This window comes from Polypterus senegalus, chromosome 1, assembly GCF_016835505.1.
Source record: "Polypterus senegalus isolate Bchr_013 chromosome 1, ASM1683550v1, whole genome shotgun sequence".
Lineage (NCBI taxonomy): Eukaryota > Metazoa > Chordata > Cladistia > Polypteriformes > Polypteridae > Polypterus > Polypterus senegalus.
The window spans coordinates 227189909-227212164 of NC_053154.1; the positions used below are offsets into that span (position 1 = coordinate 227189909).

The 22256-nt window shown below is 37.1% G+C and overlaps 1 protein-coding gene across 8 annotated transcripts in view; it reads right to left on the reverse strand.

Moving 5' to 3' along the window:
• LOC120539587 (C-terminal-binding protein 2) overlaps positions 1–22256 on the reverse strand; it is a 391023-nt gene that overhangs the window by 152401 nt on the left and 216366 nt on the right. The window lies entirely within an intron of this gene.

Consider the following 22256-nt stretch of genomic DNA (forward strand, 5'->3'; position numbering starts at 1 on the left):
GACTCAATTAAAGTTACTGTACAATGTATTAAAGATTTAACAAGCCTCCAGGCTATGTTTTACAAGTGTCTGGACAGCAGCCCACATGCTGCTTGTGTGTGTTTATAATTTCCTGAAACTGCACATCTGGAGGCAGGATTTGAGGAGCACGTATTCCTTGTGTGGCTGCAAAGACATTCAGATTGAGGGTGGATTAGTCTGTGAATGTTAAAGTTAATGGGGTTAACCAAACCAGATCAGAGTAAGCATTTCCAATATCAAGTTAATATGGGGTGTGTATGTGGGTCTGTACTGTGACAACAAACTGTTAATGAAAGCCCCAGACACAGAATGAAGCAATATTTTCCATTCTGCTTATTCATTCTTGTCAGGATTTCGAATTGTTCATTCATTTTATTTCTGACCCACCTTTCACAGACCTATAAGTATACTTTTTTGGTCTGAGTGCAACAAAAACATTTGATGATGATTTAATGTTTTAGTGAGTTTGTGTGGTGGTCAGATCAATGTCCATTGCCATGTTCATTTGGGGTTTCTCACAATACTTTGATTTCCTCCTGAATCCAAAGTGTATACATATTACATTTGCTGCATGTGTGAGAGAGTGTGGATATAAATCTGAATGTACTCTGCAATGGATTAATACCTCAGCCTACAGCTGGTGACCAATTTGTTTCCAGTAATGCTAAAATTGGCTCTTCAATAGCTTATAAAGGAAAGTGTGAGTTTGGAGAACAAATTAATTTAGTGTTTTATCATTCAGAAACGTGTCAAGATGCTGGAATATTAAAGATAAACTTAAATGACAAGCTGGAGATCATTCTTATGTTTCACGGCCTGCCAATAAATGTGTTTATTAGAGTTGAGTGAGAGGGAGCTGTGCGTGGAGGTCTTGGGTGGAGTATGCAAGGTTTTGTAAGCATTCCTTTACCCAAATAACTCTTCTGTATTATATTATATTACCTATTATAGAATCTACACTGGTGACTTTTCTTTGCACCAGACCAACTGATAAAACTGAAGAGAGCGCTATATATTAGAACAGGGGTATAGATATTAAAGTATTCCCATAAAATCAACTTTAGTGCAGTTTACTAACAAGACATCAGCAGTTTAAGGTGAGATAGCTTTGTTAAAGTGAATGAATGGAATGGAAATTGCACATCTCCAGATTTTGAGATGAAAGACAATGGAGACTGTGATCATCACTTGAATGACACAACTTGTTTGGGTGCCAAATGGATTAATAATTGTTAATATGAAGTTGAGCAAAAAATAAATTTTCAATTTTTTGCATTTTACCCTCAACAATAATAAGTCCTACCTACTTGCTAATGTATTTTGAGAACATGTGGTACCACAAAGTTTTGCAGCCAAGTCTTTCCTCTTTAAAGTATCCAAAAAGGCTGTGCCTTTCAATTTTTTATAAATGGCTGTGTATTTTTTTCATCTTAAAAAAAAGCACAAATTTGCTTTTTAAAAAAGCCCAGCATGTTTACTTGTGGTGGTTTTGATGTCATTAAGTGCTGCACTCCATAAAGTGACATCACTGACAAGACCACAGGTTTGGCGCTTGATCCTTCAGTTGCTAGCCCAGCTGGCCATAAGAACACAAGATAATCAGCTTTAGAATTTGGCACTGTAAAACCAAATCAGATGAAAGTTTCATTTTTGTACTTAAAGCTATCTTGCTAATCCACTTAAATGTTATAAACAAAATCCATTAGAGAGATCTATTTTCAAAAATGACAAAAAGAAACAGTCAAGTCCAGATTTAAGATGGGAATAGGAAAGAACAAGTCACGCTTGATAGGGTGTGCCTATTTTTGCGGGTTCTGTTTCACAAACCTCACGTTTCAGACCCTGCCAAATATTTCACTTCCATAGACACATTTATTTCTGGATGCACATCTACAGATCTTGTAGACACATCTAAAATCAAATTTTATTTTTCCGTTGGTCAAGCACAGAAACTCTCTGACATTTCCTTATTTATTCTCACTAGAACTCTCTGACTTGTCATAAACAATACAGTAACTCAATAAACTAATGTTTATATCATTAGAATTATGTGAAACCAAATGAATAGAGATACTGATCTCAATCTTAATTTCACTTACCCTAAAATGTAGTTCAGCTTTTCCAGTAGCCAAACCTCATTTCAAGATATCATAAAACAGTGTCCTGTATATACATATATATATATATATATATATATATATATATATATATATATATATATATATATATATATATATATATATATATATATATATATACTGTATATATATATATATATTGTGGTCCCCAGCTGGGGCTGGAGCCCAGCCGGGACGCCCAGGAGGATGAGAGGAGGGCTTGTGCCTCCTCCAGACCGCGAGGGGGCGCCCGTCCTGGTTATGTTGGGGGCCTCAGGTAAAGGGCTTGAAAGCCCAGCCATGTAGGGACCCGTGGCCACCGCCAGGCGGCGCCCCAGTGCCTGATTATCCCGGGAGCCCGGCACTTCCACCACACCAGGAAGTGCCAGGGGGAAGACGACAGGGGACACCCGGACGGCTTCCGGGAGCGCAGCCAGCATTTCCGCCACACCACACGGGGGTGTGTCCGCGGGAGATTGCCGGGAAGCAGCTGGAGCCCATCCGGGTTCCTATAAAGGGGCCGCCTCCCTCCAGTCATTAGCGGAAGTCGGGTGGAAGAGGACGGAGCTGGAGTGAGGACTGGAGGCGGCCAGGAGAAAGAGAGGCACAGGACTGTGTGGCCTGGACATTGGGGGAATCGGTGCTTGAAGCACTGGAGTTTGTGACTGCACTAATTTGTAAATATTGTACAAATAAACGTGTGTTGGGTGGAACTATGTTGTCCGTCTGTGTGTGTCCAAGCCAGCGTTCACTATATATATATAAACTGCTCAAAAAAATTAAAGGAACACTTTGAAAACACATCAGATCTCAATGGGAAAAAGAAATCCTCCTGGATATCTATACTGATATAGACTGGGTAATGTGTTAGGAACGAAAGGATGCCACATCGTTTGATGGAAATGAAAATGATCAACCTACAGAGCCCTGAATTCAAAGACGCCCCAAAAATCAGAGTGAAAAATTATGTGGCAGGCTAGTCCATTTTGCCAAAATTTAATTGCAGCAACTCAAAATTGTATGCAGCACTTTGTATGGCCCCTGTGTTCTTGTATACATGCCTGACAACATCGGTGCATGCTTCTAATGAGATGACAGATGGTGTTGTGGGGATCTCCTCCCAGATCTGGACCAGGGCATCACTGAGCTCCTGGACAGTCTGAGGTGCAACCTGGTGGCATTGGATGGACCAAAACATAATGTCCCAGAGGTGTTCTATTGGATTTAGGTCAGGAAAGTGTGGTGGCCAGTCAATGGTATCAATTCCTTCATCCTCCAGGAACTGCCTGCATACTCTCACCACATGAGGCCAGGAATTGTCGTGCACCAGGAGCCACTGTACCAGCATAGGGTCTGACAATGGGTCCAAGGATTTCATCCTGATACCTAATGGCAGCCAAGGTGCCTTTGTCAAGCCTGTAGCGGTCTGTGTGACCCTCCATGGATATGCCTCCCCAGACAATCATTAACCCACCACCAAACTGCTCATGCTGAATGATGTTACAGGCAGCATAATGTTCTCCATGGCTTCTCCAGACCCTTTTACTTCTGTCATGTGCTCAGGGTGAACCTGCTCTCATCTGTAAAAAGCACAGGGCACCAGTGGTGCATCTGCTAATTCTGGTATTCTATGGCGAATGCCAATCGAGCTGCATGCTGCTGGGCAGTGAGCTCAGGGCCCATTAGAGGACATGGGGCCCTTGGGTCACCCTCATGAAGTCTTTCTGGTTGTTTGGTCAGAGACATTCACACCAGTGGCCTGCTGGAGGTCATTTTGTAGGGCTCTGGCAGTGCTCATCCTGTTCCTCCTTGCCCAAAGGAGCAGATACTGGTCCTGCTGATGGGTTATGGACCTTCTATGGCCCTCTCCAGCTCTCCTAGAGTAACTGCTTGTCTCCTAGAATCTCTTTCATGCCCTTGAGACTGTGCAGGGAGACACAGCAAACCTTCTGGCAATGACACGTATTGATGTGCCATCCTGGAGAAGTTGGACTACCTGTGCAACCTCTGTAGGGTCCAGGTATCGCCTCATGCTACCAGTAGTGACACTGACTGTAGCCAAATGCAAAACTAGTGAAGAAACAGTCAGAAAAGATGAGGAGGGAAAAATGTCAGTGGCCTCCACCTGTTAAACCATTCCTGTTTTGGGGGTCATCTCATTGTTGCCCCTCTAGTGCATCTGTTGTTAATTTCATTAACACCACAGCAGCTGAAACTGATTAACAACCCCTCTGTTACTTAACTGACCAGATTAATATCCCATAAGTTTCATTGACTTTATGCTATACTCTGATTAAAAAGTGTTCCTTTAATTCTTTTGAGCAGTATATATATATATATATATGTGTGTATACTTTACTGCATTTATCTATTAGTAAGGTGGAATTGTTTGTTTTCTGCAAAATTCAATTCATCCATTCAATTTCTAATCTGCTTATTCAGTTCCGGGTCACAGGAAACAGGTGCTTATTATGAAAGTAATGGGGACAAGGTAGGAACCAAATGTAGACAATTCATCACAGGGCAAACTGAAATATATACCCACACTTAAACAGAACAGGCCAGTTCAGAATTTTTTGTTAATCTAGCATGTATATTTGGACTGTGGTAGGAAACGCAAAATATTTGAAGAAAACCAGCATAGGCGTAGGGAGAAAATGCAGACTCAATACTGGAAGAGGTTTATGTAAAAGAGGTTGGGTTTAAAACTTATTTGTCCATAGCCATCAGCCTATGTAATACTTTCTTCTCCCTTTTACAAAATGACAGTGTTAACTACTGCTACCCATTAACAAAACTGTATAATTAATAAAACCTCCTTATACTGTATGTTACATTTTATAACACACAAGTTATCAGGTGGAAATGAGCTTCTTTTGCATGGTTCCTAGGGATAGCCTTAGTGAGGAGTGAGGAACACAGACATTCGGGAGGATCTCAGAGTAGGCCTGGTGCTCCTCCACATCGAAAGAAGCCAGGTGAGGTGGTTCAGGCATCTGATTAGGCTGCCTCCTGGATGCCCACTGCCTGAGCCCAGAAAAGTGGTAGAAAATGGATGGAAAGATGGAATTAATCAGAGAAAGCAATGATGATAATAAATTAATTACCTGTTATTTTTTAGAGACTATATTTTGCTTTTGGAGTTACTTTGTAGAATTTCTTTTTAGTTTTCTTTTTGCACTTAAGGGGACATATTGTAAAACAGAGTTGTTAAGCATCTTTAGAACAGTAAAGCAGGTCATGGCCCATTTTGGAGAGAATGTGTCCAGGGGAAAAAATAATGGAAGTGGCAGATTTTATCCTAGATTTAAATGTTAATGGATGGAGCTGAACAAATAGACCTGAGGAGAGATGTTGAGAATATTCATGGCCACCACAATAAACAAACATTCATTCACCCAATGCAAAGGCTTTAGAAGAGCAAGCTGCTTGGTATCTTTATGTTAGTTAGGTGTATTACATTTACTTATGCCTTGGGTATTGTTGGATCACAGATTTATCTACATCTGTAAATTTTGTATATGTTTTTGCAACTGGAGAACTGACAGGTTAAAAGACTTGCTCAGGATCACATAATTTTATGGGACTGAATAAGCAATCTTATGCATTATGGTTCAGTGCCTTAGGTGGTAGGCTACACTGTTTAGCTCTCAGTCTATGAAGGGATTGGGCTACCAATGTTTACTATGAAAGGTGCAATATAAAGCAGACAAGACTGTCGAATAGTTTCTAAACCACTTCCTTCATCTCAGTTAGTCTGGCATCTCATAGTTCCCAAAGCAGATGATTTCAGCAGAGGGCCACTGTGTCCCATGAGAACCATTCTGCAGCTGTCTGTAACATACAGGGATTTTCTTTGCTCACACACATTTTTTAGAATGTGTTGGCTTTTGTCAGATTCATTTACATTAAATATTTTGAGGTTGGGCTAACTGAGATTTTCTAAGCAAGTAAATCAGTATAAATTGAAGCAGCTGTTTTCTCAGCTGAAGTACTAAATTATCCCCAGTTGACATCATTTAACTCCCAGTTCGCATCTCCTTTAGTGCTGTCTTAAATTACAGGAGCACTTCAGGAATATGTAACGGTCTGGATCCTGTCTACAGAGAAGTCTGGCTCATCTTTGAAGTGTGAGTTTGGGATTATAGCCTTGAATCAGTGTTTAGCTAATAAAATACCACAGAGCACAGAGACATTTATCTGAGGGATATGTGGAAACAATGAAATCCTGTTATTGGCAAAGACTAGGAGCACTTGGCCCACCTGTTCTGCCCGTTTCCATATTCAGAGATACAGCCTAACTAAAGCTCCTTTGTTCTACATATTTTTACAGTAAGTTTATCTTGTGTGTCTAGATACAGAAAGAAGAAATTATTTCATTGTGAGAGTGGTTGTGCCTGCCATTCTAGTCCATTTAAGTCCGAAGAGCCACCTGTTCTATAATACAGTATGTGCAAAAATTACAAATTCCTCCTTAATCTGTGACACATGAATTTTTGGTTTTACTTCCCACCTTGCCCACTCTGTGAATTAATCTGATAACTTTCCAGAACTGACACTTTTCCAAATAGTTATGAGTTACTGTACTAGAGTAATCTGAGGAAGCCATGGTGGTGGAGAGTTCATCATTGTGTTTATTCTCACCTGTGTTTAGCTTGCATGTTATCCCAAGGTTTATTGGAGACTCATACTTTTTCTCAACTGGTTTGCTGTTAGACTGATTAGTTACTCAAAACTAACCCAATGCGTGTATTTGTGCCCACATCCACCCACACTTGCTACCAGAATGGTTTGACCAAGTATAAGAAAAAATGGGCACTGAAAATGAATGGGTGATTCTCTCTAATTATGATATTTCATGCTTTGTACAGGAAGGCATTTTGAAACTGTTACTTATGAAAGATTATAAATATCTTGCATGACTCGTCCATTGTTGGCTGAATTGGTAGTGGAGATAGTGGAGTGTAGAAAGGTTGTGGAGGAATTTGGTATATTGTGCAGAGAGAACCATCTGTCACAAAATAATACCCCGACAAAAGAGTTGGCTGTGAATTTCCAATGTGCAAGGGAGCCCTTGAATGACAGTCAGTATAATTGGTGGAGGTGGAGGTGATGCAGAATTAGAAATATCTGAGGTTGCTTCTAAATAGTAACTGGACTGGGTGGATTACACAGACCTGCTGTGCAAAAATTGTCAGAGTTGTGTGGTCTTTCTGAGGAGATTCAGGCAAGCTGCAGAGGAATTTTATAACAAACCACTGTGGCGAGTGAACTGTACTGTTGTACCTTTAGTTACTATGTCATACTAAGGCCGGGTTTATACTTCATGCAACACGATGTGTGTGTCTGAGGACGCTACTGCTGCGCAAGTGTTGTACTGTTTATACTTGCGTGAGTACTTTACGTAAATCTGGTAGATTCCACCAGGTGGCAGTGTGAGATATCACAGTGAGGAAAACGTATTGTGAATTGCCTGAAACATCCATTAAATTCCCAGGACATTCCAGGGTGGATGTTTAATGATTGCATTCATCAATCCAGGGATGCGCCCATTCTAGCAAGTATTAGGCACGAGGCAGAAACAATCCCTGGACGGGGCATCAACTAATCGCAAGGTGAATACAAGCACACACATACACAGGCGTAATTTTAGCATCACCAATTCCCCAAACCTTCATGTCTTTGGAAGGAAACCAGAGCAAACTGTGGAAACCCACCAGGAAAACATGCAAATTCCAGGTAGGGAACACCTGGGACGTGATTCCCTGCGAGGCAGCAGTGCTACCGCTCTGCCACCGTGCCGCCCCCACATGTGTAATTATTAACAGTATTCATTATTTAAATGAAGTTAACGATTTATCTGGAAAATGTAACATACATACTTTAATGATTTCATCATGAAAATATCAAGTATAAATCTAAGGATTCTAAATGTGCAGAGAGCTGGAATATCATTAAGTTAATGTGTTCTAAGGCAATTGCTGCTTGCCCCTGCTGTCAGTTCAGGAGGAAACTCCAGAAGTAGGTAGTGATTAACAACTGGATCAATTTTAAGGCAACGTTTATGATGGTCTACTTTAACGATAAAATAAACTACAAGATTAAAGCTGAAGTTTCCACTTTAATCAAAAGATAGACCTTTTCACTGTGTCCCTAATGTTTTTTCTCTGTGGCTTAAATATACTGCAGTACATTCTGTTGCTGTTGTGAAGGTGAAAAAAAAATGACAACACAGAAGATGGTATGTGAGACCTTTAAAATATATCGTGTTATTACATTGGGGAATATGCGACGCTTGAATATAAAAGCATCACAAATGCATTTTTATGTCGGCATTTTGCTTCACCAAATCGAACCATTCATCAAACATTGAAGCACGCACATTCATTCTGTAGGATCTGCAAAGCGGCTTTCTGTCACACGTAGATAGTAAACAGAAACTCTGACATGACATTCTGACTTGATCACACTGCGCTCCCCGACTTTTTGCTGGTACTGCAACTCGCGCGCGCGTCGCGTTAATTTCTTAGGACGTGCTCAGAGGACGCTTGAAATGAATGGTGAGAATGTGTGGCAGCCATGATGCGTACGCGTTCTGAGCGTGAAGTATAAACCGGCCCCATACTAAAAGGAACTGGTGTTTGCCCATAGCCATCAGATTGTTTATTCTTTTCTTACATCATGCTGTGCATCACTTTTGGAATGTATTTCTTTTGAGACACTTTGCATTAAATATGCCCATGTTATGTTGTGCATACAGTCCTGAATCTTCCATCTTTGAATTGGATACATTGTATTTTTTAATGCTTTGTGCTATGTCTATATAAACTTACATCTGTGTTGCTGCTGGAGCATGTGAATTTTCTCTGTAAGATTAATAAAGTACTCTATATGTCTATATATAGTTAGTCATATCAAAAAGATCAGCTCACTGTTTAGTTTAATACATTGACAGGTGGAAATCAAATGAGAGTCCAAGCGATATGAGACATCAGCCTGTCATTATACCACCATGACTTAACAGCATATTTTTGGACATTATGTGGAAACCAAGTTGAACAAATAAAATTAGCCTGAAAAAAGATACTGATCATATAACAACAGTGTTTCAACCTGTGGGTTTGTATGTTGTGAGCCAAATGTGGATTGAGTCCACCACTGAGCTGTGGGCTGTAACAGTCAAAGGTTATGTCTTATGTGGGGGACGAGTCACTGTGGTAGGCAAAATTAATTACAGTTATCGTACACAGAAGAAAACATGCAGTCCTGTCTGTGAATTATTACAAAAAAAGGAAAAAAAAAAACAATTCAGGAGAACAAAAATAATTGAGCACTTAACTTTTCTGGAAAACTTTGCCGAATGCCCCTCCCTGGTGGTTTTTGGGCACTGATTTAGCTGCTTCTTGTGTGTACAACTTATTTTAACAAGAAAGCCTTTTTGCGTTTTTTTTCCTCTTCAACAGATGTTTCATAGAATACAGAAGAAAGAGACGATGCATTTCTTAATCTGTCATGAAAACATGTTAACACTCCAGCGTCTCCATCTGTCAGCTTCTATTCATTGTATCCAGAAAGGAATTCATTTTGTGCCACCCTCATTAAACCAAGTAAAAAAAAAACTTTCTAGCTATTTATTTATTTTATTACTCCTAAAACAGCTTGTGAAAGTGACAGCAGAAAGGGGTTTTAAAAACTAACAAGTAAGTTGTGCAACTATATACACAATATAAGGGAGCTTACTGATTTTAGTTTTTTCCTTCTGTGCTTAATCTTGCTGTCAGAAAGTCAACTGCTAGGCTAAAATTAAAACAGACTTACAGATCTGACTCACGTTTTATTTTACAACTGCAAATTCACAGCCATCTGGAATCAACTACTTAGTGTACATTCCCATGTTTGTCAATTTATGAAAAGGAATTTTTTAATTAGAAAAACATATGGAAAATGGATTGCCATGATATTTCGTACAGTGTCTCATTTGGAGGCAGAACATATGGCAAAAGAGGTAACAAGGATCTTTCTTTAACTGTTCATGTACTACTTATACTGTAAAGTCTTTTATTTTTTGAGCAAGAAAACCTAGCTACACTCATTCAATTTAGAACAATTAACACTAGTTCATTACAGCAGAAGGTAAAAAAACAAAACAAAACAAAATGCTTAAATGTTACATAAACCACAGGAGAAAAAAAGCAGACATTCTATATTTGCTGTCTTCATACCATTAAGAAGGCTATTGACACCATTTTTTATTAAAATTAAAACTTTCTTTGAGTCCCTCTGGAGGTAGCTACACACAGGTTTAATCTAGGTTAGAATACTTCAAACAAGGATACATTTAAACTTCTATCCATCCATTTATTCATTAATCTTTCATACCAATTTTTGTAGTAAGTGTTCTGTCCCTCATTTAGTTAGCTAAGATTTTTAATTGTTGGACCTTGCACTCCCATTATCTTTCCATTCATTAATACATCTATTTTTCACATCCTGGAGCCATTCTCATCTTATAAATGCCCACAAAACTCTTGAAAGTTACATAGCTCACAGAGTGAACATTTACATACAGTGCTCACCTTGAGCATCAAGGAGGTACTCCATTTATTTTTTGTTTTCGTCATATCCAAAACATTTCTTTAAGCTATCTAAACCCCAAGCTCTGGTTAGTTGGTATGCCAGCAGTCTGGATCCCTGGCTACATGCATCTTTCGTCATGATCCGATCCTGGAAATTGCTTGCCTTATATGTGTGATGACGATTACCTTAAGTCTTTGTTACAACCTTATTACTTAATGTATACTGCTATGTACTGCTTGCTTGTAAATCTTATTTATTTACTTGGTTGTTCACCTGTAATTACCTGTATGTTTCTTTTTTGTATGAGGTATGCCCAGTAAGTCCTTCAAGAACGATTATCCTTCTTGTTTATGTGGATGTGCTGTGTGGAGGAGTTACCATACATGTAGTGCAGTGGGCAGAGGAAAAAGTAACATCCACCTTGAGAGCATCAGAATCAAAGTGGGCTCATAAAACTGTGAGGTTGTAGCACTAACCAGTACTCTGATGTCTTGAACTAGAGTGCACAAATGATCATATTTTCCTCATCCTATAATGAGGCAGTATACAATACAATATTACAATTACATCATATATTGTACAACACACTATATGTTCTTTTTTTTTCTTTAAATTTTCTATTCTTCTTGTGCAGTAACCATTGGTTCCTTCCCCTGGAAAATAAGTCAAAAGGCAATAAGACAAAAAAATAAGAGTCTTTTATGGTTGTTGGCAACTCTAATATCCAAGAAGAACCTTAAAAAAATTATGCTCATTATGTGACTTTTATTGTTTTGAAATTTAAAAAAATACACCTTGAGCAATTACATAGTGAGAGTGGGTATGGGATTCTCCTGATGACACACCTGATATCGTGACATACTGAGTTTAATTATTTAACTAATTATTAACCGCAAAGTTTTATCCATTAACATTTTAATTTGAACTGCTATAAAATCTGTGCAGAGTAGAAAATCCCTGATGCAGATGAATACCCAGCCAGGACGTTTGAGGACACTACTTTCTATATAAAGACTCATGCTGTTTTTTTGTCTATACAATTTTTAAAACTAATTTTTTAAACTTCTAGTATATGCCAGCTGACTTGCTTAGACACTTAAGCATCTGACACCTTATCTAAATTTTATTTGAATAAAATGCATCAAAAAATTTTATGTGAGTTTGTATGAATGCTGAATATTTTCCAAATGCATTGTTTCATATTAAACTTCTGTGTCTGTTACTGACATGATGTTACACTTAAAATGATTTACTTTAATGTATGTTTTATATGAAATGAAGGCTCCAGCAATGCTCATTTTTAGGACAGAGAAGATGGTTATTCATTCTGTCATGGAACAATGGCTTTAATAGGATAAAACTATTAAGGATGTCCAGAAAGTGGCTAAACTAGATTGAATAATTAAAAATAAATTGAAGTTAGCTTCATGAAAGGTACTAATTACCAGAACATGAACATTAAAGCCTACATGAAATCTATGCTGATACATGATTATTATATGGCTATAGTGAAATCTTGGACATTGCAGTCTTTATGAACATCAATAGGGAGGGACCACTTCTACCGCTCAACAAAAGACATTGTCCAAGTGTCACCTGCTGAGGAGCAGATATGATTTATGTAGGAGTAATAAAGTACCGTACATTGGACGGTAAGTATGAAATGTTGCTGTGAAAAGTCTGTTACAAAATACACCAGTGCAAATAATTACAGTACAGTACATGGGTGAGACTGAGTAAGACCGAGAACAAAACAAACTTTGTTTTGCTCCCCATGTGCCAGTGGTGCTGGGATGGGATGTGGCTGCTGGTGAGCAAGGACAAGAGGAGTTCAGGAAAGGGATAGTTATTTCTTGCCCACATTTTAGTAGGACATATAGCAATGAAAAAAGTAAGCCAATTTTCAGCAATCAACACATTTTTATGACACAGTTTTGTAAATGTTAATCTTTTGCTTGATATGTACAAAAACCAAGATGATTTCAAATCTAAACAGCCAATATTTCACTTTCTCTAACAATCTTTCTATATTAACGGTCTATGTTAAATTAATTTTCTGCAAATTTCCTGTGAAGTATATTTGATTAATAATAGTTATTTTATTTTTATATTTATTGGAGAAATACATTTTTTTCTTTAGTTTCACTCCCAAGGCTTGCTGTTCTGTAAACCTCTTTTTATCTTAATCATTCCTCATTTTATGTAATTATCTCAATCTTCATAATATCATGTCATAATATCTTATTATAATATTCCAATTATGCTAAACTATATTTAACAACAGTAATAAAAATGAGAAACAGGCAGATGGCGGGTATTAGAATGATATTTGGGCAGGACAATACAATACAAGGGAGTCGATAAAGTAAGACAGAAGCTGAAATTTGTAAGCTATGTAGTTTGGTGAGAATAATTTGACTGGCAGCAGGCATTTCAGTGAAAGATGGAACTATGATCAGGACAAGAGTAAGTCTTTGCTCATAAAAGCAACAATAAAAATACAGAGTTCAAAAAACATGGAGCCATAAGTCAAATATACACAATGAATAACTGTCTAGAAAAAGGCACAAGAATTGAGTGCTGCAGGAGAATCACAATATTGTTATGTTACATGCGATCTTGCAAAGAAAGTGCTCCTTAATTGAGTGTCAGCCTTCTAAATGTGTAATATTGTATCTTTTACTATACAGTACAAACTCTGTATATATTTCTGCTTATTATTTCTTTGGCCCTGTAAAGAGAATTTTGCAAATGTTTGTAAAATATTATAGATTCAATTCATTTTTGAATAATCACAATTACATTTTTTTTATTATTTTTCTTTCAGTCAAGATCTGTACATACAGTATGTGTTATTTTGGATCTGTATGGCAGCACACAATAACCAGCCATCATAGCGCACTTTGGTGATATCCTGAGGCCACCCCACCCACTTCATACAGATCCATTTTGGAATTTGTCTGGCTAAACCTGATAAAGGACAGAGGAAATTGACTATGTTATGAAGGTGTGTGGTTCTTACTTCTAAAACTCTGTTTCAAGTTAGCTATAGTTTATAGATTGAGGTCTGAGCAGCATATTTATTTTTTAACACTCTATTCAGTGTCAACTGCTTTTGGGGAAAATTTCCTTCTCTGCATTCTACCAGACCTGACATGTTGAATCAGTTTACAGTAATGCAGCATGAATGCCAATTCTGGTTTAAATTGGCCCTTAAAACTGCTGCTGAAAAAGCTACTGAGTGGAAAAAATACTAGAAATACCTGCAGACCATAAAATTTAAAGTAAACCTTCCACATAAAAAATAAAGAAGTATTTAATATTGGGATCTGCAAACCGCCTTTGGTGTGCATTATTCATGAACAGATCGTAAAATCATTTCATTGAAGATACTATGCATATGATTTCAAGTAACGCCTGAAACAAAAGTGACAGCTCAGGCTGATGGCAAAAACACACATGTATTTTGTAAGAAGGCTTCTCCATAGTACCCACAGAGAGGGCAGATCAACCTTTTTGGCTGCCATCAGTTTTGCATAGACTGACTAAACATGCAAAAGAATGAGAAAAATAAAAAAAAGACTTTTGGCTTCAAACAAATAGCATTTTGGAACCTTCTTACCATCCTTTCATTCTTCCAAAAGTCTTTCATACATCTTAAGCTTATAAGAAATCACAGCTCATCAATTTTAACATGGGTGTTCAACTCCTCTCCTGGAGCAATACCATGGCTGCAGGTTTTGATTACTTTCTTTATCAGTGACCAAATTCTGCTGATAATTGACTTTTTTCCCCCCAACATTTTAATTGCCACGCTTAAGGCTTGGTCCTCTGAATTGATTCTTTTTTCCTTAAATGGCAGCCAAACAAAAATGAGATGTGAAGTGAGCCAACAGATGACCAACTAAGTTGGGATCTCCAGTTTTACTTCAGCCAGTTTCTTAATTAATTAGAAACCAATTGTTGTTGTTAATTAAAACAGTTGTTTAATTCCATGGCTTATTGGTGCTCTTATTTTGCCTCATGAGGTAGTTTAAGAGCACAATGAAAATCTTTTGTGCACCTGAGCAGATCTACATTACTAAGAAGTTCACCTTCTGAATGAAGGGCACAGGTTAACAACTCATTTTGTATCTCATTATTGTTTGACTGCTAATTAAGGAAAAAAGAAACAATTGAGGTTTCTGTCTACATGTACCTGGGTATTTTTTACAATGTAGCTTTTTGTATGCGTTTTGGCCTTTCGTCCACACACAAGCTGCATTTTAGGTCCCTGAAAACTGAACTTTTGAAAAACTTCTTCCAGGGTAAAGATGTTTAGAAACTCTGTTTTCCCTGTTTACATGTAGACAGGGAAACTGAGTTTTTGGGTTGAAATGTCAGAGTGTGTGTCAGTGTCGTCTTTGATTGATGTCAGTGTGTGTGCCATTGATCTGATTTGCTAATACCGTGTGTGTCAATTTTGTGTAAATGCGATTGTAGGTAAAGTAGTGCTGGTGTTAACCTTGTTAACGGGACTTTCTACATGGTTGGGAGCATGTACTGATGTTTACATTTAAACATACAATTACTTTATTATTATATTGAGCAACAGAGGCATCAGAATGCACTACAGAAGTCACTGCTACATCGAACACTCCTCTAGTTTGTGGGACAACTTTGAGAGGAAGGTGCTTGTTGCTGAAGAAAAGTTTTGTTTGTCAAGGACATTGCTGTTGTCTTTGAGTGAGGTGCTTTGTCCGTACAATGAGGGAAAGAAAACATTAATAAGGTCACCTTTTAGTGTTGTCAAAAAAGTTGCCTGCACACTCTATTATTAAGCAGATGATGGGAGATATTACGCAAGACAGCAAACGCCTTTGGGTTGTCAAGGCAGGTGGTTTCTAAAATAGTAAGGGAAGTGTGTGAAGCAATTACAGTCCACTTGGGCCCTGTGTATATAAAATTACCTGTCACTGAATTCAAAGTAGAGGAACATGTAGGAGGATTTCACATGGACTCATGTAGAAATAAAGTAGCCATCCACAAATTCCATTGATTATTTGAACAGAAAGAGGTGATTTTTTCTTAACGTACAAGCCGCCTGTGATTATAAGTGTTAATTTATTGATGTCATAGTGAAATGGTTGAGTAGCGTTCATGATGCCATATTTTTACAAATTCCATGCTGAACACACATTTGAAAAAAAGGGAAAATAAACATAATCTAAATGACATTCCCTTTGTCATCTATGCCTGTTTCAGCAGATTTTTGCATTTTCATGTTGATAGAGATTTTTATAAAACTGTGTGTGTGTGTGGACAGGATATTTTTAAAAATGAAGGAGGAAAACTCATGTTTTAAAAAATACCCGGGTACGTGTGGATGAGACCTTAAATAGCCAGTCAATTACAATTAAGGCACAAGAGAGGCACAAGAGTTAATTAGCAGCAGAAACTGATCACTAAGTAAGAAAAGGATTAGAATGAAAACCTGCAGACATTGAACATTGAGCATCAGAGCTGGACAACCCTGCTTTATAATAGCCAAATGCATGTTTCTCTCACTGACCGGACATTTGGGTAGAATTGTATAACAAAATTGCACATTTCTATTGATGAAACATCAGACATCTGCTGATTAAAATACATTGTCCTCTAACTGACACATTAGCACTTTCATCCAACTAATTATTCAGCAGAAATGCCACTGGGGCTCCTTTTATACCAAGAGCACTACACCTGTATAATGCATCACTATAACTCTGACTGCCAAGTCAGAAGTTTTCTTTCTTTTTAATTTTCTTGATTTTTAGCAGTGTGTGTACATATTTTATTTATTTATAGAACATCTGCAAAAAGCCTAATTTCTTCCTGGGGACAAATAAAGTGCTATCTATCTATCTATTATCTATCTATCTATCTATCTATCTATCTATCTATGTCATATTGGGCAATCATTTTGGAAGAACATGTACTGCTTAGTGAACACTTAACACCACTCAGACTAAGTTAGGACATGTTATATGCAAGATAGAATGAGGTTTGAGGTCAGGAGTGTAATTCAGAAATGGCACATCCTAGCATTTCAAGACATCATTCGCAATTGGATATTCACACTGTGGTGAAGCAAGTGATGAGACCTAGAAGTGCGCCATATCACTGAATTAAACCTCACTTAATCTATCAGTAGTCATTCCTTAAAGAACTGTTCATTACTCACTATAGTTTTGAATGAATATTGTATTGGACAATTTCTAAATTCATTTTGGCTTATTTTGTGACTTTCATAAAATCTTTTAGTGGAAAACCATTATTTATAATTTACAGAATTATAAGCAGCTATTCCATTTTAAGTAAGGATACCTTAGAGCTTCTATTAATAAATATTATTATGGGATATATTATTAATAATAATATATCCCATAAATATGCGCAGTAAAGTAGGTGAGAGTGTAACCAGCCTGATTGAAACTTCCTCTCCCATGGGCTATTTTATGCAACTGTTATTTTCGCAGCAAAATAATTAAATGCAAAATATATGTTACTAACCATGAAATTTCTTTCATGTGAAGTCTACTTTTGCTCTGATATTTTTACACATTGTGTGACACCCAATTATTTCCTCTTTGTACCTTATCTTCTTCATGTACTGTTATGTGGTAAAACTTTAATGTCTTCAGGTCAGCTGTATAGTTTGTATACTATCTTATTTAATTGGTTAAATAATATATTAAGATTATTTGTTAAAACCCTGTAGGGTAACATTCATTTTAAATACAATATATAAAACAAATGTAGACTGACTAGAAATGATGAATTTTTTTTTACTTTATTTATTTGGACATAAAGCATTATGACAAACACATTCAACTGGATGAATAAGAGTAAGATTCTTCATAAACAACCCAAAAAGAACTTGGAATAAAAATAATTAAATCTGTATGTGTGCAGTGTTATGCATTGGTAGCAGGCAAGTAAGACTGTTCACTAATTGGTAACGTACAGTACATGCTGCCAAATACATAAATGACTTAATAAATAAAATAATAAATGCCAAAAGTTTAATAATGGTCAGTAAACAGAAGTATGCAAGACAGGTAGGTCACAGAACAGACCACACAGGAACAAGAACAGCAAAGGATCTACCAGTCACATTCCATGCTTACATACTGCAGATAATATGAACTCTAAACAATCCAGCTTCATTCCATGTACATACAGCACTGGCCAGCCTGGCCCATCAAGACCCGCTGTAGGCCCGTGCTACAGCCAAATAACAATTTTGCAGCCTCTCATCAGTGTAAAACACGGGGGCTTTAGTTTGGAGCCTACAAAAGAAAAATTGGACAGATTAAGGCTGGCAGGATGTACAACAGAACTGTGGGATAAATCCAAATTTATGGATTGCTGGATGCAGCTTTAAATAAAAGAATAAAACCAATCTGGCCAGTCTTCTGCCAACTGGACAACTTCTAAACAAAGGCAGATGGAATGATCTGGGAAGATAATTGCTGCCATTTAATGGATACAGATCAAGTGAAGAGAGGAGGACAGGAAGAAGATGATGAAGAAAACACAAAAAAAAAACAACATGTAAAGTGTAATGTGTATTCATAACTTGAAGGGGAACTGATACACCATTGAATTTGCAGATAGACGCCATATGCACAAACTTGTGCACTGGCAACAGATCTTTCTCTTACTTGATTAGAAAACAATTGTAGTCGCCCTCGCACATAACACCTCATCTGGGTGGCAGTGCTGTGTTTTTCACAGGCACGAATGGACCAGAAACTCTTGTACAGGATGCTGAGATAACGTATTCAATGTTTCAACCACCTTTGCAATAAAGAATGCTTCTGAGCACAATATGACAGGCTATTTACGCCAAAATTAATAATGTATGAATTACAAAGTGCATAAATGCAAAAATGTTATATTTATTCCTTTTTTATTAATACTGAAAGAAAGAAAGAAAAAAGAAACAAAACAAATGTTTAGTTAAACAAATATATCCAACCATTTTTGGATCAGCTTAACTCCCTTAAGGTGTTATGCCATTGGAACCTACTGTAGCTGCAGCAGGTGTGAGGCAGGAACTGGCCTTGGACAAGGTGCCAGTCCTCTGCAGCGCCCACTCACACCAGAGAAAACCAATGTCAACAAACAACCAAAGTTGCCTTTGGAATAAGAGGGGTGAACTGAAGTAGCCAACGAAAAAACTACAAAGACGTGGGCAGAATATACATACTGCACACACTGAATGAGCACAATCAGGATTTGAACCTAATTTCACGGAGCTAAGTTATGGCTAAACACTACACAGTTGTGTGGAAATAAAAATACATAAGCACTTAAATAAATAATAAATGAATAAATATTAAATAATTAAATATTCTGTTTGCATATAAACCGTGGCCAGTTAATCACAGGGCTCATTCACGCATACATTATTACTCACATGAGTCCAATTTAGTATTATAAGTTGATTTAAGCACCCCATGCAGATATGGGTGGAACTACAACAAAGCACAGGAATCAAACTCAGGAAAATAAATCTGAGAGATAAGGGCTAAATACTGAACCACTGTAGGCACCATATTAGGACAAGTAAGCACAAACGGTAAAAAAAAAAAAAAAACTGAAGAAATAAATGGATAATGCTGAGATAAATAAACTATTAAACACATAACTACTAAAATGAATAAAGAAAAAAGTAAATCCTAAAATAAATACAAATGCATTTTTGTGCAATTCTTTATTTCTCAGTGATTTTTAGTATGACACCCTAAAGCTATACTGTATATACTGTATGTCCTGTTTGTTCAATCATTCATTTCTTTCTGTCCCCATCACATCTGCAGTCCCTTTATTTTCTAGTTTTAGTTATCTCTCCTTTCCATCAATAGTTGTTGTCACTTTACTGACCTGAAGCCTCATTTATAAAGCTTTTGTACACACAAAAAGAGACTCTAAATGTCCATAAAGCAACTTCCCACACAAATTTTGAGATTTATAAAAGAAAATTTGATAGAGGACATGCATATATTTAACGCAACTCTGACCAATGCGTACACAACATTTCTACGAAACTGGGAAATAATAGCACCCTTGCTCAAGTAGGAAAATGCAGCCATACCATGTAAATGATGAATCACACGCATAACAATGCATATCAAAAATAATTATGCTAATGTTACAAACATTTTACACCTCAAAAGTGATGAATATGATGTATAGACTATTTTAGCTTCCTTTTAAGAGGGTCAATGCTACAAATTTGCACTGTAGAATTTATTTAGTTGTTTGTCATTTTATATTGGCTACTTGTTGTCACTTCTCAGGGAACTGGCTGACAGGTCAAGAATATCTCAGCCAAACATCACTCCATCATGCCCACTGGGCTAAAAGCAATTAACAAACTGGTGAGGTGCTACACCCAGTTTTCATATGGTGTGGATGCACATACATACAACATAACATAACATAAAAAGGTTTTCCTAACATAGTTGGAGCAATTTACTGCACTTGTATTGCAATAAGGGCATCTAGTGAGAATGAAGGTTATTTTGCTAAACATGAACAGTGACATTCCATTAACACACAAGTCATCTGTGATGCAAAGATGAGATTGACAAAGGTTATGGTCAACCTATGATTCATTTATTTTAAATCAAAGTAGCTTTGACAGTTATGATGCTTCTGTAAATGGTGACTGGCTTGTTGGTAAGGTAACTGGGTAAACCCTCAGTTTTTCATATGGCTTACACTATTCATTGTAACATTACGTGTGCCAGGTAATAATGGTAACCTGTTCAGATGATCCTGAAGTTAGAGGAGAGGCGCTGTATTACTGCACATGATAATACACTTTTATTTGTTGAGTGCAGCCAGATACTCTTTAATGTAGCTGGTGGTGTCTCGATGTGTCAGGTGCTTGATCTGCCTTGAAGATCTTCAGCATCATGATTGCATATGTATAAGGCAGATTATCATGCTCCATAAATGGATATCAATTTGTGTATGCTGTGAAGTACCATGTGATTTTGTATGCTCCGTTAACATTCATTTATTAATTGTTCAGTTCTGGGGATGCCTGTGACTGCAGGTTTTGTCCTAACCAGTTTCACAGTAAGTGAGTCATTTCCCTCCAATTCATCTCATTGTTTCAATAGCTGGTCTATTATTTTTGCACTTTTTACATTCAGAAATTAGTAATATTTGGGTTTTTGCCAGAGTACTTAATTCTGTTTTGTCATTTTCCTATTACTTTACCTACTTTGCTCTATTATTTACATCCTAATAAGGACAATTAATGACAAGCAGATTGGACATTGGGGCAAATAACAGTGTCAGATCCACTAGCATACTAATTAGCAAATAAATGTTTAAATAAAAATATCTGGAATTAAAGTGGAAGTAAATTGGTAGTGTTGAGGATGAAAATACTAAAAGTCAAGATAAAAAAACACTAAATTATCCAGAAAGTAACAGATATAAATGATTGCTACATTCCAATAAAAATTAGCAAATTTATGAATTGACACCAATATTTTAAATAACTGCTTGGCATGGTGGCGCAGTGATAGCGCTGCTGCCTCGCAGTAAGGAGACCTGGGTTCACTTCCCAGGTCCTCCCTGTGTGGAGTTTGCATGTTCTCCCTGTGTCTGCATGGGTTTCCTCCCACAGTCCAAAGACGTGCAGGTTAGGTGCATTTTTTTGTTTTTTCTGTCCTCCCTGGCCATCGGATCTTACTTTTATTCTATGTTAATTAGTGTTCCCTAATTTTAATTATTTTGTCTTTTTTCTCTTTCTTCATCATGTAAAGCACTTTGAGCGACATTGTTTATATGAAAATGTGCTATAGAAATAAATGTTGTTGTTGTTTCTCCGGCCTTGTGCCCTGTGCTGGCTGGGATTGGCTCCAGCAAGCCCCCGTGACCCCTGTGTTAAGATATAGCGGGTTGGATAATAACTGACTGACTGACTGAATAACTGCTTGGTTAATTAATAAAATTACAAATAAAACAAGTAAAAACAGTCATTGGTTGTAATGAAAACTTACAGTCACTCTATAACCCTTTACTTGGACTTGGGACCACTGCCTTAATTTATCCTGTGGTTTATCACAGTTATTTATACATTTATGCATTTATTTCCATCCATCCATTTTCAGAACCCACTTCATCCAAGTTTGTAATGAGCTAGATCCTAACTTGGGAATATCAAGTACAAGGCAGGAATCATCCAGTGCTTTATATTTGATTATTTCCACATTTATTCATTTATATTTTGGCAAAAATACTCATTCACCACAAATCCTTTCAAACTTTTAAAGTAATAAAATTTGCTATTTGCCAATAGCTGCAACTTGAGCAGAGTCTTTTTAGGGCACATGCATCAAGTGTCACAACACATTTAGGAAAGGCGTCTTTTTTCAAGCATCTTGGTGCATCTTTATTTAAGTTTTATGAGATGGCTTGCATTACAATGCCATTGCTAGCTTTTCTGAGATGTTGGCATATGTCACCCGTCATTTATTTTGATTAGATTTATAC